The 25,349-nt window shown below is 38.5% G+C and overlaps 1 protein-coding gene across 2 annotated transcripts in view; it reads left to right on the forward strand.

The window, feature by feature from the left end:
• The window catches only part of LOC137253891 (uncharacterized), a 239,083-nt gene that overhangs the window by 208,474 nt on the left and 5,260 nt on the right, over positions 1 to 25,349 (forward strand). The gene's annotated exons all lie outside the window — the stretch shown is intronic.

Below are 25,349 nucleotides of genomic sequence, written 5' to 3' on the forward strand. Positions count from 1 at the left end.
ACTTTGTCGGAAAAATCTCAGGATCAAATTTTAATTTTGCGTCGGCACAATATTTACTATTCCTTCCTGATGTGTAAACATCTTTGTTCACGGTATGGTTAGGTTAGGTTAGGTTGAACTGGCCGGCCCATGAGGACCTCACATAGACTGAATAAGTCCGCAGTGTTACCAGAAGTTTGTTTTAAAGACCAAATTGGAAAACCCTATCAAAAACCAGGACCTATGTTATAAAATAACTCCGTCCTCTTGGCAAATACTAGAAGCTTTCTAGGATTTAAGCCACTTGCTGCTTCTAGATCTGACAGCTGTATCACTCCTAATAGCTGGAGTCTTAGCCTGGCAAGCGCAGGGCAAGAGCACAGAACATGCTCGATCGTTTCCTCCTCCAGCCCGCCCTTCCTGCATCTGCTATTATACACCAAGCCTAATTTAAATGCATGTGACGCCAGTCAGAATACCCGTCATGAGTCTACAGTCCTCTCATTTTAAGGTGTAAGACCTGCACATAATCTTCGACACTTTACAGCCCCGCGCTTGAACGCGCGCCTTTCCTGCTTGGTCGATCATGTGCACCTCTCGCCATTGCTTAATTTCACCCAGTCTAATTGGGACGTCTACGGAGCAAGCTTCAAGGGATGCGCCCTTTTTAGCTAGTTCATCCGCTTTTTCATTCCCATCCATATGCTCTGGGACCCAATATAGATGTATGCTTCTCCCTGTCCCGATTCTCTCCAGGGACTGCTTACACTACTCTAACATGCATTTAGATTCTGTACTATGCGAGACTATTGCCTTAATTGCTGCTTGACTGTCAATATAAAAGTTAACACGATTGCAGATTGGGCTTTTTTCTTCCAGGGTTTCTACTGCTTTGGTTACAGCTACTATTTCTGCTTTGAAAACGCTACAGAAATCCGGCAGCCTGTAGGATCTGTTTATTTCCAGATCAGCACAGTATATCGCAGACCCTACTCCTTCCACTACTTTGGAACCATCTGTGTACACATGTTTCGCCTCGTCCGCCATTTGAGCACCCTTGCGCCAACTGTCCACCTCTATTGTGGCCTTAAGATCGCCCTCGAAGCGCAGATAGGGAATCAGGTAGTCTGTTCGTCTTGTGATTGATGACGCTATACTACTATGGCCGTATGGCCGGCGCTCAAGCTGCCCCGAGCACCGAGCCTGGTTGCAGTTGTTAACGATATGTTCTTTGCTACCAGGTCTACAGGTGGAATATGCAGAATGGCATACAGTGCAGCTGTCGTGGTTGTTTTCAAGGCTCCCGTTATGCTAAGCATCGATATTCTGCATATCCCCTCTAATTTTTTGAGGTATGTTGTTTTTTGTGTGGCTTTCCACCAAACAAGAACTCCATAGTATAGAATAGGGCTTACAATCGCTGTAAAACCCAATGAGAAAGATAGGGCGATAAATCCCACATACACTCCAGCATTCTTTTACATGCATAAAGTGCCCTTGAAGTCTTCTTCTCCCTCTGCTCCTCGTTGAGCTTCCACGACAACTTACTGTCTATGATGATTCCTAGATACTTTGTGCAAGGCTTCTCCTGTAGGGTCACCCCTCCTAACTTAAATCTGATCCAATTTTTGTACCTCTTTGTAAACAAGACCATATCCGTCTTTTCCGAGTTGACTTTCAACCCGAATTTTGATGCCAAGGTATGAATATCCCGAAGCGCCCGATCCATCAAAGAGCTAATCGTTGGAAGGCACTTTCCACTTATGACAATTGCAAAGTCATCCGCGTAATATGTAAGTTTTACGGGCCCCTCATTAAATCGCCTGAGCAGTTGGTTGATGACCAGCGTCCACAGCAGATGTGATAGCACCCCTCCCTGCGGCGTTCCCCTGTCCACTGATTTCGTGGTCTCATACAATCCCCATTGTGATGTAATCTTCCTGCAATTTAACATTCAGCCGATCCATCTGGTTAAGGCTAGATGTACTTTAATGTAATTAAGACCATCCATAATCGCCCATTAAAAACATTATTGAAAGCCCCGGCAATGTCTAAGAAGACGCCTAGAGCATATTCCTTATATTCCAGGCCTTTCTCTATGCTTATTACCACCCTATGCAATGCGGCGTCTACCGACTTGCCTTTGGTGTACGCATGTTGTGTTGTGGAGAGCAGCTTTTCATCCACGTTGGACTTTATGTACACATCTATCAGCCTCTCAAAGGTTTTGAGCAGAAATGATGTTAAGCTAATGGGTCTATAATCTTTGGGATACACGTGACCGACCTTCCCCGCCTTTGGTAGGAAAGCTAAACGAGCAGTTCTCCAAGAGTGCGGTACATGATTCAGTCTTATGCACCCATCGAATATTATTTTAAGCCATTCCACTGTATGGAGTAATACAAAATGTAAGCGTAAATATAGTAATTACAATCAAGCTTAATATGAGAAAAATGTACGTAGGGAGGTTGTTATGTTAGAATCGGTTTGTTATCCACGAAGTATCGGCTTGCTAGCAATGGGTCAAGGGTTGTTATCCGTTTCTTATGGACGAGTTATCGGTTTTATATAGATGTATTATGGACGAGGTTTCGATTCATTGTCAAAGTATTAAAAATTTTTTCGATAACTTATAGATATTTTATCGACGTGTCATCGGTTGGTTATCGAAAATTTATTGGTTTTTTGTCGACATGTTATCAAAAAGTGATCGAGAAAGTATGTATTTGTTATCGCAGCGTAACCAATGTGCTATCAGCGTGTTATCGACTTGTTATCGAAATATTTTAAAAAGTTATCGTTTTGTTATCAAAAAGTTATCGATTTAATATGGAACAACTATCGATTTCAGATGAACACATCTTACCTGCTTCCTGCACTCCTAAAACAATAGAAACCACCTTTGCTGAATTATGCAAGAAAACTCTTCTTGAGACCCTGTATATGATATACAGTGCGAAGGGGAGTTGTGACAAACTTGACTCTGATTCGTAGATTCTTGCACCCATGGAACAGTTGTCTAAAAGGCGTAGGTAGGTTTAGTGGCTGCAACTCAGTAGCTAAGAAAGCCGCTTGGATTCCTAAAAATCCTCTCAGTCTGCCAAATGTTACATCGGATATATTCCATAATCAGCGGAAGTTTGTTAATAAAATAAAGAACATTTGGAATAACTTCAGATAATGGCTTACGACAATTTTCCCAGATTTGCCCAAAAGTTGCTACCGACAGTCCTTAGGCTTCTTCCAACTAGATCAGGCAGTAAAACAGCCAATACACAACAATCTTCGTTCGTCTCCGCTGTTCTTTACGACTCATGCAGTAGTTTCTATGTAGAATGCCCATCTTTTCCGCTTGCGTAAATCATTAAACCAGATGCCCAGGGCAGGCCGCTCCAATTTTATGGGTGTCGGCCGTATACTCCATAAACGCCTTTCCTTCGTTCATTCAATAGCCATGTAACTCCTGATACTGCACAGCTCATGGTGCTCATCCACTTCTGCTTAGCTTTGTTCATGTCAAAATTTCGGTGTTCACCCCTTGACTGCGCCTAGAGTATGCCTTTTTCGATGCTGTTTGTTCCTTCCTTTCCTTCCGCTGGTATTAAATTAAGGATACTAAGCCTTAGTGCGGTAATTCTAATTGACGTGTTTTTCAGTAGCAGATCTGTCTTCTGCGGAAAAGGCGCAAGTCGTTAAAATAACATTGCTTGATATTGCCGCTATTGTATGTGTTCACTGCCTCGCTCTACTGTATTATAGTTATAAGCGCAACTTTAACCAAACTAAGCACATAGGACCAATAATAAACATAAGCTAGAACCTGCTTTATTAAGAACTAGTTAAAAGGTATTACTTTGGCCTAGTGTTCGAATATAAGTCGAAAGTTTTTTTTTACAAAATTAGTTCAAGCGGCTGTTGAACTATAAACCGCAACAAAAATATAAAATTGCAAAAAAAAAACGAAAACTTATGCAAGCACTATTGCCAGAGCTGGGTAAATTCAATTCCATTACATTACCCATTACATTCCTCAGTAATTGGAAAAAGTAATCAATTCCTTTCCTCTACAGCAAAGGAATTGATTACTTTTCAATTCCTCAAAAAAAAAAAAAACACCAAAAGTAATTTAGTTTTCTGAGGCTCAAGTACAAAAAATTTTTCGCTTGTAATTGAAAAAAAAAAGAAAATACTTTGCTCAAATGTAATTTCCGCCCCAGTATTTTCGAAAGGAATTGCAAATGTAATTGAAAATCTTCCAATTACATTACAAGGAATTGACAAAGTACTTTCGAATTTCCCATTCCATTCCTCAAAGGAATTGCGAAAGTAATTGAAAAACTACAAGTGTGTAGGAACTTACGCGGGTTGATGTGGGTGACTTTATGGGTCACACTTTTCATTATTTCATCGGATTTTTCTTTTTAGTGGTAACTGGTAAGGGATCTACTTTCCTTCCTCCGCTATCAAAGGGTGGTGGCTATAGGTAAGCATCGTACTTTTTAATTCTCTTTGAGACATTCAGCTGGCATAACGTAAATACCAATAAATTTCCGGAAAACTTTTTTCTCGTATTCTCGATCTTTTGATCCATCAATGGTTGCCTATTCTGAACCATATTGTAATAAATAATATTAAAGCAGACAATGACAAATCGTCCGTATAAACGTATGAAACCTCAGAAGCGTTTGAAATGAAGTGTAGCTAAGGTATAGCGCACCAGGTGCTACTACATTTCTCAATGCCAAATGCTTCTTAAAATTTAAAGTTTGTGTAGGAATGATGTATTGTTTCCCCTCCATAGTTGAAAAGTTTAGTGGTCAGATGTTCTTCTGTGCCTCATTGATCTTAAGTCGGGATATTTGCATTTCCACCTCCTCACAGTACGATATTGTCCTCGCTTTTGGCAATAAGGCGTTACGCAAAATTTGTAAGTTGTTAAGTAATGGTATCCCCATTATTCCTATCATATCTTCGTTAAAGTAAATATGTATATCATATGCACGTGTGTTTGTGATTGAACTCCTCCTACAAAACTGGACCCATTTTAATGAATATTTGTTTATATGTTCAAGGAGAATTGTGGATGCTTTAGATTCACAGTTTGGTCTGTTTCTTTCTTATTTTCCCCGGAAATTAACCAGGGGCCGACATATTTTAAACAAAATTAATTTATGGAGCGGTTTTCTTGTAATTTCTTTCCGGCGTTTTTTACGATTTTTTCAGACAACAATGCTTGCCACATTGCTAAAACGAGAAACAATTGGCAAAAATCCTTTTTCTGAAAAATCGGTTGTATGGTGCACCAAAATATACTCGCCCTCTTAATTTCAAGATATCTCAAAAATTGAGGTACTAGTTTGCGTTCAAACCGACAGACGGATAGCAACAGCTCGTCATCCTGATAATTTCGGTATGCCTATTTGTTTGTTTTTCTCTTCTCCTTTAAGGACTTACAATTTCCGAGAACCAGACCGAACTTAATATACCATTTCATTCTCATGAAAGCTACAAAAAGAAAAAACAAATATTTGAATAGATTTTGCATTATTTCAAAAGGTTTGCTGCTAGACACTCTCGGCACTGCAACCGGTACGAGTAGGAAGAAGCGTCGAATGACAGAATGCAGAGGCACCGATCGGCGGAAGGCGAAAAGTCTGCATTCAAGAATCTGAAAGGACCCATTCCCAGAGCCGCGAGGCAGTGCAGCCGCATAGACAAGATTAGTAGGCCTAAAGCTGTAGGACAGGTGGCCCCAATAGCAAGAGAGCAACTACCTCGAAAGCTGCACGTCAGAGGAAGGACATCAAAAGTGGCGAAGTGCCAACTAGGGAAGTAGGAGATAAGCCAAATCCACGGTCACTGTTTTGTGACGTGGAATATTGGACGTTCACGTCGATAGTGTCGCGCTACGGATTGTCAGCCATTAAAATATCTTAGGAGTAACATTCGGTCACACTCTCACCGTCAAGACGTATACCATCGAAGTTGTATCTAAAGTACAAATCCGCAACAAAATCCTCAAGTCGCTTGCCAGTAGCACTTGGGGAAAAGATGAAGAAACTTTGCTAGCCAATTGGCCGGCCACTCAACAGCAAATCTAAACTACGATGTTACAATCCCACCATAACCTTCCTCATATATGGCGAGAAGAAATGAATTGCAAGTTATTTAAGGCAGTGCTTGTGTTTTAAAAACATTTTCTTATGGTCCAAAAAGTTACTATGGCCTCATAAAATCACCGCTTGAATCGCAAAAATATTTTTTACACCTAGAATTTTTCAATTACTTTTGCAATTCCTTTGAGGAATTTTTCAATTGGGCAGAGATTACATTTGAACAAAGTATTTTTTTTTTTTCAATTACAAACAAAAAATTTTTTGTACTTGAGCCTCAAAAAATGAAATTACTTTTGGTATTTTGTTTTTTTTTTTGAGGAATTGAAATGTAATCAATTCCTTTGCTGTGGAGGAAAGGAATTGATTACTTTCCTCAAGTACATGTAATGGGGAATCGACGGGTATTGACTACCTAAAGTAATCATTACGACCCAGCTCTGACTATTGCTATATGCAGTCACACATCCACACACACGTTAAGCTTTACCGTTAAGCTTTCAACAAAGCCGTGAAAAAATAGTGCTGTTGAACATTGCAAGGACACAAAAGGCCAACTTTGGTGCAGCAGTTAAAGTCAATAACGGCACATTAAATTCTTTAATTACAGCGAAAGGCCATTAGAAATACAACGCGCAGCGTAAAGCTTAAGCAACTTGTATATGCGTCACTGGGTGTGATAGAAGAGTTTAAGTATAGTTGAGTTAGTTTTATAGCAACAACGACAGAGGTGTTTTAATTTACACGTAGCTCGAATGCAAGTGGCCACGTAACTTAAAACGCTAACTTGCACACATACATGCATACATACATGCATGAGTAAAGCATTGGGCGGCACTACAGCACTTCACTATTTACCAGAGCTTTAACTTTATTTAATAGAAATTTATTTCCGCTGAGGTGTTGAATTAAGTGGTAAATGTGATATTGCTCAATGAATGCGAAAATAAATAACAAATAAACTTAAAGTGAGTTGGACGTTAGTTAAGTTAACTATTGAAGAAAAATCAAGCTAGTTTTGCTATTGAGTTTTTACTTTAGAGTATGGAGAAGTTTTTAGCGAGTGATGCGCTTAAAAAACAGAAAAACATCTCTTTTAACTATGTCATGACGTTAAGTCAATCTCCAATTGATCCAACGAAATACAGGCCTTCCTCTTGAAATGTTGCCTCCAGTGGTTGCTAAGTATCTGCTTGTTACACAAATAGCTTCTGATCATATAAAAAATAGCTCGCGCTTTACCAAAAGCAGATAAAGTGGAAGAGTTCTCCACTCTGTACCCCATTTGCACTCACTAAAGTCCCATATGTTTAGTCTAACCAACAGGAAATTCATCCAATATGATACAATGCCCTTAGCCTAACGAGTTTTTTCAGCCACTGTCTACGTTCAGCGCTTACCTTAGAAGAGTGAACGTTTCTATCTAGGACGGTGATCGTACCTTGGCTGTGAAATCGTTATTGAGCGTAAGTTTTTTGAAAGTAACCAGCTGCCGGCTTCTTTGGTGCCAAATTTATCTCCCTGTGATAATTATTTTCTAAAGTTCGGTCCGACAAACGGAAGTCCAGTGGAAGAGAATGGGTATGAGAGACGCAATATGTATCCAGTTTACCAGCTGAGGCTTATAAAAGTATCATTTGCAAGCATACGGACTGCTAAATGCTGTACCGTGCAGCTGCCTCAATGTGCCTGTTTTGCTTGATTTGTTGTGCAGCATATTTTGACGATTTTTCTCTTCACTGTAGTGGTTAACTTGAACTCTGTACAGGGTAGGTGGTTGACAGATTGGTATTTTGCATTGTCCCGTGAGCAGCACCATACGCTTATGCTTTACAGTGATTTTCATGCAGTTCGCACAGCTTTTACAATAGCCCACAAAATTTAAGGCATTTTTGGATCTTCTCTCTAAAGTCAGAGGACGATCAAATGAAGAGTGCCTCTAACAACATTGTCTAGGCTTAAGGTATTGTTATATTTTTTTCTAGAAATTGCTGCAAAAGATTTGTAATAAAAGTACGCTCAAGCCAAACTTTTAAGGATTCGACCATTGCTATTGTGCGGGTATTATTAAAGCCGTCACACTCTATTGTGAATAGATGTCAAAAAGCACCGGGATAGCTCTGTTTTAAACCCATGTTCAAAATATAGCTGCAACAAAAAATAAAACTATGATTGTATTTTCCCAAAAAACCCAAATTTTGCATTACTTCTGTTTACAATACACCTTATATGTTAGCAAAGGCTCCCAGTGTGGACGCTTCAAAAGAGACCCCATTTTCAAACTTAGTTGAAGTTAATAGAAAAACAACTTCCACATGATTATACTAGCTTCACTCGTATGTTTGGATGTGTGTAGTTTCCTTTTATACCAAACATATATAAAAAAATGTTACGTATACGTACCGGTACTCGTGTTTTCAGATGGTTTGTGTAGGTTTGCGTGTAATAGGTTGGTTCAGGTACAGAAAATGAACTTTTCGAATATCTAAAAGAAGGAATATAGTCTTTGAACAATTAGATTCTCATTTAAAGCTCCACATATAAAATTCCTAAAACCTATAATTTGAAAATATTTATAACTTTGCCACATCGAGGCAACCTGAATCCGACAGCTTCAATGAAATCGCCGTGGCTAACTGTCTGTGCCTCGTAATCCCGCTTATTAATAGCTAGCAGGGTACCCCGCGTTGCTCGGGTTGTGCAGATACTAATCTAAATAAGAAGGTGTATTTTAACGCATTCCTTCCCGTTACTCAAAGTCCAGCAATCAGTATATAAGATGTTATTGATCTTCTTCAAAATGTATTCTCCAATTTTTCTCATTCTTACTCTTTAAAATTTCCTTATCCCTCTCTCTCTCTTCTGTTTTTACACCCTCTACCTCTCTCCTTCTTTTTTTCTAGGTCCATCATTCCTCTAATTTATCATTCTTTGCCTTATTTTTTAAATTTTATTTTCTCACACATAATTCATACTCAAAATCTCATAACTTTATCAAAATATTTTAGCTGCACATTTTTTGTCTATCATCTCATATAGACAGCTATTTTTACAATGGAATGCTTAAATTTAATAAAAACTTGTAAATCACTCAATGCAATCGCTTTAACTTTTTGTGAAATCAATGCTATGACCAAACAAAAGTTCTGCACTTAAGTACGTACATGGCGTATGAGTAACTTTTGCTGACATGCAAAATTTGTCGCACCACCCAGTGGCGCACGTGAAATTGAAAAAATTCAATTTTTTATTTAAAATTCTTAGTTCTAAAATATGGAAAACCTTCGTCTTGATCGAGGGAACCTATAGCCAATATTTGGTGATAATTGAAGTGTGCGAAATACGTTTCCATAGGGAACACACACATAGCTCTCAACACAATAGTCTGTGAGTGCAACAAATTGCTGGTTCATCACTGTAATTCAGATTATATAGGTTAAGGCTTCGCTTCTAGACTCAGACTCAATTATCGGAAAAGTTGCTGTGGCTTGGTAAACTTTTGTCTATTTTCTTACTTCCTAATTATCAATTACTCATTGTAAGTGCAAGGATGTTTTACCACAGAATTAACTGTATAGTACTTAGTTGTAATTATTTTAAATAATAAGTTATATGTATAAATAGCTTCGCTTGTGCAAGTCAATTTAAATATTTAAAACACAACTATACGTCCTTATCTGTATGCCTTCACCTATGAGTACTATATGCACATAGCTACTTTTGTATAAGAATTTGCATTAAGCCTACTTACTTATGCAAATTGAGTTCACCCTCGTCGTTTATTTGCGTAATGTAGTTCACACCAAAGCAAACGAGCAATAATATATATTTACATAAGTAGTTGAAACGCTTGTCAGGTGCATGTATAGTTAGTCAATCTGACAGTACTCAACTACCAAATTTCGCCCGCGTTAATCTATTGCTTATGCGCATATATTGAAAGCAGAGATATTCTGTCAAACGTAGGTTAAGTTAGGTTAAAGTGGCTGCCTCCGCTGTCCGAGCGGAGACTCACGTAGGTCGTTGTGGCCCGTTGTGCTACCACGCGGGGGCCCCTATTTCCTGTTACCCTACTTTTCGAAGAAGAAGAAAGTTTAGACCCCAGTGAGACTAAACCAGCGCGTTTGCCTAATGAAACGCAAGATATCGTTTGGGTTTATAGATTCAAGCTCCGCAAGGCACCCAGAGAAGTATCTGTGGAGGCATTGGTACCGGGTTTTTGACAGTGCGGGACAGTGGCACAGATAGTACTCTACGCTTTCTATTTCCTCCTTGTCCCTACAGCTGCGGCAGAAGTCATTTGTCTGCAAGCCCATATAGGCACCGTGAGTGCCCATGAGACAGTGACCTGTAAGAAGGCCTACTAGTGGGCTTAAAGAGATACGGTTTAAGAATATCACCGTTTGCGATCTCTTTCCATCCAGTTTAGGCCAGATTTGCTTGGATATACTACATGTAGGTTCCTTGGCCCATCTGGCGTTTGCCTGATCCGTGAAAAGAGATCGCAGGCAGTGTTTGCAAGTGTTTAGAGGTGGGTTGGCCCAACCCGCGGAGGTTATTGTTTGCAGGTTGGTGCCTTCCCTAGCTAGCTCATCCGCAGCGCAGTTTCCCGAGATGTCACAGTGGCCAGGACAAACAGTATCACACAAAAGCCACATATATATACTTCAACAAAATTCTGTAAACTCCTTTCTGTATTATTCATGATTGGGAACCAACATTACGCCGAACCTGTCTTAAACTAAAATAGCTATTCTCCTATTGCTTACAATCGAGCCACGAATCGCTCTATTCAACCGCATATGACAATACTTCAAACCCAAATAATCAACATTTCTGTGAAAAATTTGCATGATTTCAATTAATTCTATTATTCCTGTTGTGGTTGCATATTAACGTGCCAAAAGTACGAAGCGAATGGGTCGTCCTATGTGGGGTGGAATTAAAATGCATTATCTTCCTCTCTATTCTTTCTATAACATTCTCGTCTTCGATCCTGTATTTTTATACCTTTCATGAAAATGAAATGATATATTAATTTTGTCACGAATCTCAAAATTGTAAATCCTTAAAGGAGAAGACATAGACCCACCAATAAGTATACCGAAATGATCAGGATGATGAATTGATTTAATTTAGCCATGTCGGTCTGTCTGTTTGTATGCTAACTTGTCCCTCAATTTTTGAGATACCTTGATAAAATTTCTTGAGCGAATATATTTGGATGTCCGATTAGACATTTGTCGGAACCGCCCGGATCGCACCACTATAGCATATATCCCCCATACAACCGATTTTTCAGAAAAGAGAATTTTTGTCATATCCTCCTCAAATTATCAGATTGAAGCTTCAAACTTCACCGTATGCTTTCGTATATTGTCGTATTGTTGTGCGAAAAAATGAATGAGATCGGTCGTATATATAGCATATATCCCCCACAACCGATTCTTCATATAATAAGCTTTTCGTAATTACTGCCCATTTTAACAGCTAGAAGCTTGAAATTTCAGCAAATGCTTACGTATATAGCATATATTGTTGTCTGAAAAAATCATAGAGATGGGTGTTATATATTGTAAAGAATTTACTGCAAATCCTCTTACTTGCAACCTTCTGCTAAGTTCGAATCACTAAACTGTTGAATAAATAACTCCAATTTTTAATAATGCAAAATGGCCTTTATTCAAGTACTTCAAAATAACTCTACTATTGCCCGACAGATAGCGTGCTTAATCGAAACTGATTGATAGCTTAAACGAAACTGATTGAAGCGCCTCTACGGATGTTGCCTTTTATACTCTCTGATTTCCTCGTTCGCATCTTCTAGGCGCTTCCATTTCTTCCAGAATCTACTAGTTGGCAATCAGCTATCAAATTTCTCAACTGTAACTACAGATGCACGATTTTATAGCTTCTATCATTGCATACTTTTGGGAGTATCTCAGATATATGCATATGGTTGTGCGTTGCTTCTCCGCTGCGTGTACGTACATGTGTGTAGACATAATTATTGATTCGTTTATGTAGATACATAATGATTGATTTATGGATGTGCATGCAATCACTGCTAAGCATCGGCTTAGATATGGCAGTACCACTTAGTTTTGCTAATATTCGTAACAATATATTATATACCCCATATGAACTGTCATTTTTGCCCCTTTTCACGGCTAAAAGCTTCAAATTTCAGCAAATACTTACGTTTACGTCATATATTATTGAGATAAGTGATACATGGAGACCACAAAAAACGTGAAACTTTGCATCCTCGCACAAAGTATCTACCTATTTTTTATTTATTTTTAAAATCGCTTAGCTATGTACATCTGTTCACTATTTATTTCATGTTCAGCCACATTCTTGAAAGTTATGAAGTCTTCGGCATAGCCGAAGTCAGTCCCATCCTTACTAGTTCCTCTTATTCTTGTCAATCCCTTATTCCCTTTATATCCTTCCCACTCCAACTCTAACTCCTACTTCCAACCCTACTCGCACTCTCAATCCTACTCCCACCCTCAAACCAACTCCAACTCTCACTTCCACTCCCACTTTAACTTCCACTCCAACTCTCATTACTATTCTAACTTCCACAACAATTCTCACTTCTGCTACACTGAACCTCTTTCAAGGACAGCCTTAATACTTTTGAAAAAAGTATATATTTTACATATTAGAAAGAATGTTGATGGGGCTGGAGTGAATGCTACTTCGTATTAAATAAAAAAATATTAGCGGAAAATACTTACAATGGATACGCATTGTATACAAATGATATATTTGATTCATTCTCGTTTGATTTAAACATATGCAATTTAAATTTGAGTTGAAATATATTCGTCAATCATTCATATGCATATTTATGGCAAACACATGCATAATTCGCTTGGGAGAGAGGAAGCAACGCAATTGTCACGGGTCACTTGCCGGTTATATGAGCAAGATTGTTTATTTGCGTATGTACATACAGAAGCAAATAAAAAAATAGCAGTGCCAATTTTTGTCATTTAAATTTTTTATTTTTATTTTTATACTCAGTTGAGCAGAGCTCACAGAATATATTAAGTTTGATTGGATAACGGTTGGTTGTACATATATAAAGGAATCGAGATAGATATAGACTTCCATATATCAAAATAATCAGGATCGAAAAAAAATTTGATTGAGCCATGTCCGTCCGTCCGTCCGTCCGTCCGTCCGCCCGTTAACACGATAACTTGAGTAAATTTTGAGGTATCTTGATGAAATTTGGTATGTGGGTTCCTGAGCGCTCATCTCAGATCGCTATTTAAAATGAACGATATCGGACTATAACCACGCCCACTTTTTCGATATCGAAAATTTCGAAAAACAGAAAAAGTGCGATAATTCATTACAAAAGACAGATAAAGCGACGAAACTTGGTAGATGGGTTGAGGTTATGACGCAGAATAAAAAATTAGTAAGATTTTGGACAATGGGCGTGGCACCGCCCACTTTAACAAGAAGGTAATTTAAAAGTTTTGCAAGCTGTAATTTGGCAGTCGTTGAAGATATCATGATGAAATTTGGCAGGAACGTTACTACTATTACTATATTTGTGTTAAATAAAAATTAGCAAAATTGGATGAAGAACACGCCCACTTTTTAAAAAAAAAATTTTTTAAATTCAAATTTTAACAAAAAATTTAATATCTTTACTGTATATAAGTAAATTAAGTCAAAATTCAACTCCAGTAATGATATGATGCAACAAAATATAAAAATAAAAGAAAATTTCAAAATGGGCGTGGCTACGCCGATTTTCATTTAGTTTGTCTAGAATACTTTTATTGCCATAAGTCGAACAAAAATTTACCAATCCTTCTCAAATTTGGTAGGAGCATAGATTCTATGACGGTAATTGTTCTCTGTGAAAATGGGCGAAATCGGTAGAAGCCACGCCCAGTTTTTATACACAGTCCCCCGTCTGTCCTTCCGCTCGACCCTTAACACAATAACTTGAGCAAAATCCGATATATCTTTACTAAACTTAGCCCACGTACTTATCTGAACTCACTTTATCTTGGTATAAGAAATGACCGAAATCCGACCATAACCACGCCCACTTTATCGATATCGAAAATTACGAAAAATGAAAAAATGCCATAACTCTATACCAAATACGAAAAAAGGGATGAAACATGGTAACTGGATTGGCTTATTGACGCAAAATATAACTTTGGAAAAACTTTGTAAAATGGGTGTGACACCTACCATATTAAGTAGAAGAAAATGAAAAAGTTCTACAAGGCGAAATCAACAGCCCTTGGACCCTTGGCAGGAATACTGTTAGTGGTATTGCATATATAAATAAATTAACAGTACCCGACAGATGTATTTCTGGATCACCTGGTCAAAATTTGGTCGATATCGCGAGAACGCCTTCACATATACATCTAAGGGCCACTCGCTTTTAAAACCCTCATTAATACCTTTAATTTGATATCCATATCGTACAAACACATACTAGAGTCACCCCTGTCCTACCCTATTGGCGATATCTCGAAAAGGCGTCCACCTATAGACCTAATGCCCACTCCCTCTTAAAATGCTCAGTAACACTTTTCGTTTGATACCCATATCGTACAAACATTCTAGAGTCACCCCTGGCCCACCCTAATGGCGATATCTCGAAAAGGCGTCCACCTATAGACCTAATGTCCACTCCCTCTTAAAATACTCAGTAACACCTTTCGTTTGATACCCATATCGTACAAACATTCTAGAGTCACCCCTGGCCCACCCTAATGGCGATATCTCGAAAAGGCGTCCACCTATAGACCTAATGCCCACTCCCTCTTAAAATGCTCAGTAACACCTTTCGTTTGATACCCATATCGTACAAACATTCTAGAGTCACACCTGGCCCACCCTAATGGCGATATCTCGAAAAGGCGTCCACCTATAGACCTAATTCCGACTCCCTCTTAAAATGCTCAGTAATACCTTTCGTTTGATACCCATATCGTACAAACATTCTAGAGTCACCCTTGGTCCACCTTTATGGCGATATCTCGAAAAGGCGTCCACCTATAGAACTAAGGATTACTCCCTTTTAAAATACTCATTACCACCTTTCATCTGATACCCATATCGTACAATCACATTCTAGAGTCACCCTGGCCCACCCTAATGGCGATATCTCGAAAAGGCGTCCACCTATACACCTAATGCCCACTCCCTCTTAAAATGCTCAGTAACACCTTTCGTTTGATACCCATATCGTACAAACATTCTAGAGTCACCCTTGGTCCACCTTTATGGCGATATCTCGAAAAGGCGTCCACCTATAGAACTAAGGATTACTCCCTTTTAAAATACTCCTTACCACCTTTCATTTGATACCCATATCGTACAAACACATTCTAGAGTCACCCTGGCCCACCCTAATGGCGATATCTCGAAAAGGCGTCCACCTATACACCTAATGCCCACTCCCTCTTAAAATGCTCAGTAACACCTTTCGTTTGATACCCATATCGTACAAACATTCTAGAGTCACACCTGGCCCACCCTAATGGCGATATCTCGAAAAGGCGTCCACCTATAGACCTAATTCCGACTCCCTCTTAAAATGCTCAGTAATACCTTTCGTTTGATACCCATATCGTACAAACATTCTAGAGTCACCCTTGGTCCACCTTTATGGCGATATCTCGAAAAGGTGTCCACCTATAGAACTAAGGATTACTCCCTTTTAAAATACTCATTACCACCTTTCATTTGATACCCATATCGTACAAACACATTCTGGAGTCACCCTGGCCCACCCTAATGGCGATATCTCGAAAAGGCGTCCACCTATACACCTAATGCCCACTCCCTCTTAAAATGCTCAGTAACATCTTTCGTTTGATACCCATATCGTACAAACATTCTAGAGTCACACCTGGCCCACCCTAATGGCGATATCTCGAAAAGGCGTCCACCTATAGACCTAATTCCGACTCCCTCTTAAAATGCTCAGTAATACCTTTCGTTTGATACCCATATCGTACAAACATTCTAGAGTCACCCCTGGCCCACCCTAATGACGGTATCTCGAAAAGGCGTCCACCTATAGACCTCATGCCCACTCCCTCTTAAAATGCTCAGTAACACCCTTCGTTTGATACCCATATCGTACAAACATTCTAGAGTGTCCCTTGGTCCACCTTTATGGCGATATCTCGAAAAGCGTCCACCTATAGAACTAAGGATTACTCCCTTTTAAAATACTCATTACCATCTTTCATTTGATACCCATATCATACAAACACATTCTAGAGTCACCCCTGGCCCACCCTAATGGCGACATTTCGAAAAGGCGTCCACCTATAGACCTAATGCCCACTCCCTCTTAAAATGCTCAGTAACACTTTTCGTTTGATACCCATATCGTAGAAACATTCCAGAGTCACCCCTGGCCCACCCTAATGGCGATATCTCGAAAAGGCGTCCACCTATAGACCTAATGCCCACTCTAAAATGCTCAGCAACACCTTTCATTTGATTCCCATATCGTACAAACACATCCTAGAAACACCCCTGGTCCACCTTTATGGCGATATCTCGAAACGGCGTCCACCTATGGAGCTAAGGATCACTCCTTTTCAAAATACTCATTACCACCTTTCATTTGATACCCATATCGTACAAACACATTATAGAGTCACCCCTGGTCCACCTTAATGGGGACATCTCGAAAAGGCGTCCACCGATATACCTAAAGCCCACTCCCTCTTAAAATGCTCAGTAGCACCTTTCATTTGATACCCATATCGTACAAACAAATTATAGAGTCAGCCCTGGTCCACCTTTATGGCGATATCCCTAAATGGCGTCCATACATAGAACTATGGCCTACTCTCTCTTAAAATACTCTTTAATACCTTTCATTTGATACACATGTCATACAACCACATTCCAGGGTTACCCCAGGTTCATTTTACTTATTTTGTCTCCATAGCTCTCAACTGAGTATGTAATGTTCGGTTACACCCGAACTTAGCCTTCCTTACTTGTTTTTTTTATTTTTGATAGTTTAAGAAAGAAATGTCCGTGAATTTTGTGACTGAAACTATGCAAACCAATCTAAAGAACGTTTACGAAAAAATTCGAAAATTCAAGAAAATTTTACGAATACATCCAACTTTTTGTTAAGAGTATTCTGAATTATTTGAGTTTGGACCAAAGTAAAAGTGAAAAGTCTCTCAAAATTCGTATTGATTTTTGAAACTTTTTTCCAAAGACTGTTTTATATTATCTTCCATAAGAAAGGCGCAAAGCTTTATTTTTTTTCGTGCATATTCAGAAAACTTGTACCGATAATTATTGTTATTATTGAGCCTCACTACACTGCGACCTTTACTTAGATCTATTGTGCTTGACTTTTTAGTCTATTACTGTTTGTGGAAGCTTTTTTATATATTTGGGTACCTCTTCATCATGAAGGGATTAAGAGTCACGCGACCTAGATGGGAGTATATTTGCCTTGCCAAAGCAAAACATTCGGAGACAAAGTACGTCTTATCCTAAAGCTCACAAAAGTGACGAATTTAGGTATCTGATAGATTTTACTTACTAAGGTAATATAGTAGGGTCCATTGTCCCGTATAATACTCTGTGCGAGATCCTTAGTCCTCTCTCCATAGATAAATGAGTTCGGCTAAGACTCTCGTTGCTGCGTTTTCCCTAGGCATTCAATCCTGTGTTTTCTGGACTGCTTTGTTTCCCAGTTACTTATGATTTCTCTAGTTTGTGCCTCTGTGAGAAATCTCTGGACCATAAAATGCTACTATAGCACCCTGCTTGGCTAGGTAGTCTGCCAGTTCATTACATTCATTTCCATCCTAAACAAATCTTATTTTTGGCTCCCAGGCCAATGAGGTAAATACGCAAGGCCTCAAATTTTGCGATATTCTGAACGCAGGTGTCTTGTTTTTGTTGTTGCGGTAGCCGTGGAAACACTCGGCGATGGTTTTGGGGTGTGTAATCAATGCTGGTAGTCCTTTTCTAGATATAGTTTCAATACATGCCGATAACAAACATCATTAAGGTATAGGCTCAACCATCTCGGAAACGGCCGAATATGACCACAATGAACACTAGGACATCCCAATCATCCCTCCCCCCTTCTCCCATTATCTAATTCCATGAGAATGTTTGGTTCACCAAAGCCTCGCCCGCTAAAAAACAGGATTCGCCACGGGTCGGTGAGGTTGACATAACATAGTTGCAACAGAGGATTTCCTCTGCGTTTTCTTATTACTTTCATGTGTCCTGTCATGTTTCATGTGTCCATATGTTTCTTAGTGCAGCAAGTGCCATCTCGTTCTCTGTTAGGATAGCGAAGGGAGGTATTCCCACTAAGGTATTAAGTGCATCGGCAGGGGGCGTTCTCATCGTAATGGTCACGCGAAACTGGGTGCTCCAGTGTGCTATACCGTACTGGTTCGGAAATAAGCAGATCCTATAGGATGCCGGATTACTGTAGCGTTTCCGAAGCGGAAATATTAGCCGTAACCAAAGCAGTAGAAACCCTGGAAGAGAATAACTTAAGCTGCAACCGTGTTAACTTTTATATTGACAGTCAAGCAATCTCTAGAGAGAATTGGGACAGGGAGAAGCATACATCTATATTGGGTCCCAGGGCATATGGGAATAGATGGGAATGAAAAAGCGGATGAACTAGCTAAAAAGGGCGCATCCCTTGAAGCTTGCTCCGTAGACGTCCGAATTAGACTGGGCGAGATTAAGCAAAGGCGAGAGATGCACATGATCGACAAAGCGGGAAAGGGGTGGGTTCAAGCGCGGGGCTGTAAAGTGTCGAAAATTATGTGTAGGTCTTACAACCTTAGACTAACAAAACGTTGCTTCATTAAAAAGAGAGGACTGTAGAATCATGACGTATATTCTGACTGGACACTGCCTTCTGGCGTCACATGCCTTCAAATGAGGCTTGCTCAGTGATAGCAGATTTAGGAAGTGCGGGTTGGAGGAGGAAACGAGCGAGCATGTCCTGTGCTCGTGCCCTGCACTTGCCAGGCTAAGACTCCAGCTATTAGGAGTTATAAAGCTGTCAGATCTAGAAGCAGCAATTGGCTTAAGTCCTAGGAAGCTTCTAGTATTTGCCAAGAGGACGGAGTTATTTTATAACATATGTCCTGTTTTTTGATAGGGTTTTCCAGTTTGGTCGTTAAAACAAACTTCTGGTAACACTACGCACTCAATCAGTCTAGGTGAGGTCCTCATGGACCGGCCAGTTCAACCTAACCCTAACTGCTATTTTCGTGCTCGCTACTATACTCTACTGTACAAAATGGATATGTTCCCGTGTATATGCATATGTATGCGTAAATAACTGCTTAATATGCAATGCTCCTTTGTTAGACACTATTTTTCTTTTATTGTGCTTACTGACGTTTCTTACCAACTATGAATTCACTGCAACATTCTTTTATAATGCATTTATTTAAATATTATTTATGAGTGTCTAGCAATGTTTATGCTTATGCTGCTCGATGACAAGGACATATGCACTTATAGCCAGTACCTAATAGTGAGTTTTTGCTCAGAAGCCCTTCATTACAGAAATATTCTAACGGTGCTTGCCGAACCACATCTGAGTATTTTGATATTACGTTTCCTGCAACTTGAACCTTGAAAGCTCAGTATAGAAGGCGAGCATCCTACCTACATACCACCATAGCTGCCTACACTCACACATATACACATATTTCTATACATCCTCATTGCAATTTAGTTAAGCGATGTCAAGATGGCAAATGCGTTGAGGTCAAAAATGAATGCTCCAGTGGCATATTGTTTAGTCTACCGTGATATGTACATATATATGTATGTATGCGTGTAGTTGACATATGTAGGCGCTTGACTCGCGCAAATACTCACACATGCTCATACTATTAAGCAAACATTACATAACAAAGGCACATTCAATTGTAAAAACTTGTTTGAGTACTTGTACGAGTATAAGTATTTGTGCAGATTATTTTCCAAGCTCTTGCGCATGTAGTAAATAGGCGTGAACTTGGTTGTGTGTGTGCAAAAGTCTTGAGTTAACGTTGGCAAACAAATATTAAGCGTGTAGTGAATTGAAAGGACGATAAAGCAAAGATGTTGCTTTGAAAAATGATGTTGTTGACAGCATTTGATGGCAATGGCACCTGTTGCGGCCACTGGTGATTTGCTTTTTTTTGCTTACAAGAAAATTTATTTTGAACATAAGCAATATGCTGAGAAATTTCGATTTGGAAATTTTATCGATAGCTATTGTAAACAGCTTATCAAAAACAAAACTATAAAGTTAGAGCGCAATTACCAAACCTAGCTAATGCATTACTTATGCTCAGAGATCGCGAATAACAGTACCCACAGCCGGACTTTAAAATGAAACAGCTATTTAATGACTTTTAGATACCATACGGCAGACGCCAAAATCAAAACAAACAAGTAAGAAGGCTAAGCTCGGTTGTAACCGAATATTACATACATACTTAGTTGCCAAATTACAGCTTGCAAAACTTATAAATCACCTTCTTTTAAAAGTGATTTAAAAGCCATGTCCATTGTCCAAAATTTTACTAATTTTCTATTCTGCGTCATAAGGTTAATCCACCTACCAAGTTTCAGTGCTTTATCCATCTGTGGTAACGAATTATAGCACTTTTTCTATTTTTCGATATCGAAAAAGTGGGCGTGGTTATATTCCAATTATTACATTTTAAATAGCGATCTGAGATGAGTGCCTAGAAACTTACATACCAAATTTGATTAAGATACCTCAAAATTTACTCAAGTTATCATATCTACGGACAGACGGACGGACAGGGTTAAATGAATTTCTTTTTTGTCCAGATCATTTTGATATATAAAATTCTATATCTATCTCGATTAGTTTATGCCGTTACGGGATACCGTCATGCAAACAAAATTAATATACTCTGTGAGCTCTGCTTAGGTCAGTGTTAATGGTTTGTTATCGATATCAATCGTTAATGGCGAGTTATTGGAGTGGTATCTGTTTATTACCGGTTCATTATAGGCTTGTTATCGGCTAGGTATAGATGACTTATCTGTTTGTTTTCGAAATGCTATACATTTTGTATCGATAACAAATGCTTTCGATGATTTATAGATTTTTCTTCGAAAATGTATCGACTTGTTATCGATTAAAAAAACACTTCGATTGTAAGCCCAAAACTTTTCGATGATATCAGTAACTTTTCATTACAAATATATAACTTCCCGATAATAATCGATGTTTTTCCGATAGCAAATTGATAAAGTTTCGATAAAACAACAATAACTCTTTGACAGTTTTTAACTATGTAAAGCTGATAGCACGTCGATAAGAACCAAAAACATGTCGACAACAGTCCGATAAATTTTCCGAACTAGGCCAAAATGATTCCAAAATAGTGTGAGAATGATCGTGGAATAGTCGCTAAAGTGTATGATCTCATGTCAGAAATTACGTAAAGGCATACTTCCAGCTGAAGTGCGAATCTTAGTATGAAGCTTGAGTCATAGTGGCTTACACAGATATCGAACGAACAATGCGCAAAAAAAAACACCATGCCTCCGTCATTTTATAAAGGCTGATTTTCATATTTTGTCATCGTAATGATATTAGAAGTCACTACACTAATTGCCAGACACTTTCCATAGTGGTTTTGTCCGAATAGTAACAATCTCCAAATAGTCCTGAAATATTCCTGAGATATTCCCTAACACATTCTCATATTGATACCAAAATTAACTTAAAACAGCCACGCAATGACCCCGGCATTACTACCAATAACAATTAGTAAATCACCAAATCCTCGAATTTGTACAAATATTTATTAAACTAGGATTAAATAGGCTGCATTTTACTTGAAAAAAAAAAAACAAAAAAAAACATATCTTTCTTTAGTGCTGATTGAAGTGAATGAACCTTACTTACTTGCCTCATCGATGAAATGTCACTGTAATAGGTTTAATTGTTATTGATGACTAAAAACAGCTGGTATACCATGAACTGCCAGTTTATTTATTAAATTACATACACTCAGAGAAAAAATCGTTCTAAAACGAACGAAACAAGTTCAAAATTAAGTACATTCGCTTACAAAAGTCTGTTAAGTACGTTTTTTCTTAACACGTGACCGACGGGCTTGTTTTAAGAACAGTTTTTCCAAGCACACCGTTCGTATTTTGTGACCACTTTGCTATTGGTGTGTGAACCTTCTGTGCTCATTTTAAGCACTACTTGGGCTTGATTTAAGATTTTTCGTTCTCACGCTTCGAGAACGATTTGTGGTCGATTTAACATTTTTCGGTCTCAATTCAAGAACGGTTTGTGCTTGATGTTTGGGGGGAGTGGGGAAGATAACTGTTTTAAGTAGTACTCATTTATTTATTTTTTTATTAATAAATAATTTTTTTGTCATTAATAAAAAATATTAATAACAAAAAAAAATTATTATTAAAATTTCAAAATATTAGAAAAAAACGCATAATATGCATTTTCTCATATATTTCTCTTATTGAGAAATTGTTCTTCTATGATGATGCAATCTGAATATATATTTAAAACATTGGATAACAAGATTGAGAATTACCTGTGCATATGTGAATGGAACTCAGCGAAAAATAAGAGTTAAAAAAATAGAATTTAAAAAAATTGTTTTGAAAAACTTCAGAGTTTGGCGGTGATCGAACTCGAGCCACATGATTACAACCGCAACATCGTAGCCGCTTGGCCGCTTCAACTGCTTGAAAGTTTGTGCCAAATGTTGTATTTAAAATTGTAGTACACACGAGTTATACCGTTTCTTTTTTCTTGGGCTTAATTTAAGAACATTGTTCTCATTATAGAACATTTGTTCATATCTTAAGACCAGCCGTTCTTTTTTCAAGAAAATGGTTCTCAGTTCAAGAACAAGGTTGTTGTTTTGAAAACAGGCCGTTCGTTTTTCAAGAACAAAAAAGTAAGAACATGAAAAGCTTGAATTGAGTCCGGTGGTGCTGGATTTTGCAACGGCGTTTTTCTCTGAGTGTACAAGAGACACAATTTTCTGTCTTTGATTAATGAATGACTGCATGGTAAAACATATTCATAATCTTTAAGACACACATAAACGCACTGTGGCTGCCAGTTACTCAAGTGGTCACTAAGTCTTTCTCCATTACTTCTATTACTTGACTAAACTTTCGATGAAGGCAATTATATTTGACATCAAGCAATAAGAAGCGCCATATGATGCTACAGTACGCCATAGCTTAAACGCCTTTTCAGCAATACGAAGCAAGTGTGCAACGTGCTTTAAAACTGTCGAAAAGTTGAAGAAAGCATAACGCGAAGCAGCAAACCTTGCTCTCATCACGTTCACTTGGGTATACGGTTACAGAAACACTGATAGCAATGAAAAAGCGGATGCACTGACAAAGGCACGTGCATCGTTTAACATATCTAAGGCAGTCACGGTGCACCTGCCACTTTCATTAAGAAAGAGTGACATTCTTTTCTATATCAAGAAAACTTCAATTCGCAATTAGTACTCTACGGATAACCATCAAGCAAGCATGGCCTAACCACAACCAGAGAAGAACAGAGTCTCTACTGTATACATATGTCTAGTGAAGAGATTATCTAGGAAAGAGATATTTGGCATCACATCCACCATTATAGGACATTTGTAACTAGATCCACACGCGGAAAGAACCCATTCTCCTCATCCTTTTTAAAGGCAGCTGCAGGTGCTGTAGTGTGGACGGTTGTAAGGAGACAGTCTACCATTTCCTCTGCGAGTGCTCAGCCCTGGCGAGCATAGCGAGGCAGCTCTGTGGTGCCCGACTTAGGGGCGGTGTCCATATACTACGTAAAGGATATCAGAAAATCGACACTGATGATGACGCAATGCCGAAACCGGTTTATCTCGAAACCAAATTTGACAAGAGATGACGGAAATTCGTTCCAATATACATCAGATATCAGAAGGTTTATTAATCTAACCATATGGTTTGAGTAAAAACACAGGGCAGGTCATGAAATTGGTTTCTGGAGAATGTACATGAAAATGGTGCTTACCGCGCTGCTTGGATCCGGTCTTTTCAGCCGGGTAGCACAGCAACCAATCAAATTTCCCTATATTTGATTACCACATTTAATTTTTTTGTTTTTTTATAATTTACGTTCCAAATAAATTCAAACTATTGTGCTAGAATTAAAAAAATGATAAAAGGCAAGGGAACAGTAATCGTAAGGACATAAACAAGAGTAGAAAAATGATCTTTTCGACAGTACCCGTTAGGGTATGAAGAGAAGCTGTCCGATAATTAAGGTTCAGGCATAAATAAGTTCAACTTTTCTTTGCATGCGACATGCTAAAAAAAAAAGGAGCACTTGAACCCACATAAAGAGATCAAACCTGGCTATAGTCGTATATTCCATTGCGACTGTTTCCGGCTTCATTCAAGACTGTATGTCCAACACTACCCTTTCAGATATAAACAAGCACAATTGGCCTTTCCATAAGACATGCTAAAACAAGAGAGCGCACTCCAACCCATATAAAGTGATCAAACTGGCTTTAGTGGCATATTTCACGGCGACTCATCGCGGACTAATCCAAGACTGGACTGTCTATCCAATAACTAGCCGTTCAGGCATAAACACAAGTAAAATATTTCTTTCAGTGGTACATGCTCAAACCAAAAGGATCACTCCAAATCATATCAAGAGATCAAACCCTTCTATCAACCGTTTTCACCCGCTTAAAGCTAGAATATACGCTGATCAGACTTCAACATGTTTTATCCGATACAGATGCAGCTACATCTCCATTTTTCTTTCGCGTTGCCTCAGAAGAACACGGAATGTCCAATTCTAGACAGACTGCGATAGAAGCATTTTGGTTCCAGTAATCCTTTTAATTTCTTAAAAACTGTAACTGTACGTTAAAGTAAATAAAATTTACGATTCCAGATTCAATTTTTAACTTGTTAAACTTATATAAAATGTCGTTATTATATTCGCAAACATATTTTATGTAAATACGTACGCTAGGGTGGGTCGAATTGCATGGACGAAAATTAACCGATATCGCGCCATCGATTTTTCGATAGGATTTGGGCTCAGGAAAAAAAGTTCCACTACGCATACCCAAACAAATAATTTTCGACTCTGCGAAATTTCATTTTTTTTACTTTTTTTCGACTTTGATTTTTAAGGTTTTTTTCATAACCTACTAAAAA

The sequence above is a fragment of the Eurosta solidaginis genome, chromosome 5, assembly GCF_040869045.1.
Source record: "Eurosta solidaginis isolate ZX-2024a chromosome 5, ASM4086904v1, whole genome shotgun sequence".
In the NCBI taxonomy this organism is placed as follows: Eukaryota; Metazoa; Arthropoda; class Insecta; order Diptera; family Tephritidae; genus Eurosta; species Eurosta solidaginis.